We start from the raw sequence: 1,609 nt of genomic DNA on the forward strand, positions 1-1,609 counted from the left end.
GTTGGCCACTTGCAGTTTGGGGACCTGCTAAGTTGGCTGCCGCTAACAGGTGTTACACAATACAGAATATAACAGTCCTACCTCATTTAGTTGACATGATTAAATCATGTCAAAAGGGGGAGTTGTTATAATTGGCTTTGATCTTAGACATTATAAATTCATATTCTGTATTTTCCTAAATAACCTATGTTCCTAGCTGGTACTTTTCCACTCTGCTCATACTGCACAACAGATGACCTTAAATGGTCCAAGACCTTAGAAGGACATAAACAACTGGGTCAGACAAAACATCTCTATTAGGGCAGATAGGTCTGGTACATTAGATCCACGCCTAAAACAGCACTCACACATACACACACATTGTTTATCACATCCAAAGAACACAACAAGGACAGCAGCTGGCCTGAGCATGGCACCCAAAACTGGCCAATTATACTCTGACAAGTGTGAATACTGCAATATACTTTACATGTGACCACTAATAAATACTATTTTAATAAACGATTTCTCCAGCTTGTTCTTGAGCTTCCAATGAAAAAAAACGGGCTAACACTATGTTGTATTGCTATTCTGGCACTGTGTCGTCCAGTGTAAAGGCTTAGACTGCTGGGGGACCTCATCTGTCACACCTTTCCTCACTTTGCTCTCTTTTTCCCCCTGTTTAATTTCTCAAATGATTTTATGTACATGTGACATTATTGTGGTTATTAAACAACTTAAACAACAGCCAAGACCAATGAACACCACGTAGACCCACATATTCACTCGAATGATCCCTGGGCCCGCCGACAATAAGTGCAAGTCTTTTTTTTGTGGTCAGGATGGCTGAGCGGTCTAAGGCGCTGCGTTCAGGTCGCAGTCTCCCCTGGAGAAGTGGATTCAAATCCCACTTCTGACAAAGCAACCTTCTCCAAGAGAATGGTTTTCACTGGCAAGGCTACCCAACTTCACTCCTTGCTTGGCTATGCTATGTTGTATTGCTATTCTGGCACTGTGTCGTCCAGTTTAAAGATTGTTGCAGCCGTTTTACATCTGAAGAGTTCTTGCTTCCAAATGCTATGCCTACTATTTGTTTGCCTCAGGAGTCCTCTTAAACAACAGCCAATACACTTGAACACCATGCAGACCCACATATTCACTCGAATGATCCCTGGGCCCGCCAACACTATTGTACAAGAATTCCTTTTATGGTCAGGATGGCCGAGCGGTCTAAGGCGCTGCGTTAAGGTCGCAGTCTCCCCTGGAGTCGTGGGTTCAAATCCCACTTCTGACATTTCACACTTCTCCTGGAGAATGATTTTCACTGGCAAGGCAAACCACGTTTACTCCATGCGTGGCTAGCGCTATATCATCTAGTTTACAGCAACATTCTTTGTGCCGTCACGTTACTCTGATGTCTTAGGACCGCTCTGAATCGCAGGGCTTGGTGCATGAGAATCCTTTGTCCACAACTCAAGTTATTGTTACATATTAACATTTTGGCATGTACTCAACACCACCGTAAAACCTCCTGTTTTTCTGTCATTTTTGTGGAAAAATCGTCTGAAAACAAAACACCGGTCGTGACAAAAGACCTCGACAAATCGTCCCTGGTATGCAAAGTCCTTGT

General features: G+C 43.3%; 1 non-coding gene across 1 annotated transcript; it reads left to right on the forward strand.

Annotated features, from left to right (window-relative positions):
• Positions 1–1,190: 1,190 nt before the first annotated feature.
• Positions 1,191–1,273, forward strand: trnal-aag (transfer RNA leucine (anticodon AAG)). The gene has a single exon. It is a non-coding gene; the product is annotated as a tRNA-Leu (tRNA).
• The last annotated feature ends 336 nt before the right edge of the window (positions 1,274–1,609 follow it).

This window comes from Leuresthes tenuis, unplaced genomic scaffold (genome assembly GCF_036924035.1).
Source record: "Leuresthes tenuis unplaced genomic scaffold, fLeuTen1.0.hap1 SCAF_13, whole genome shotgun sequence".
NCBI classification, from domain to species: Eukaryota; Metazoa; Chordata; class Actinopteri; order Atheriniformes; family Atherinopsidae; genus Leuresthes; species Leuresthes tenuis.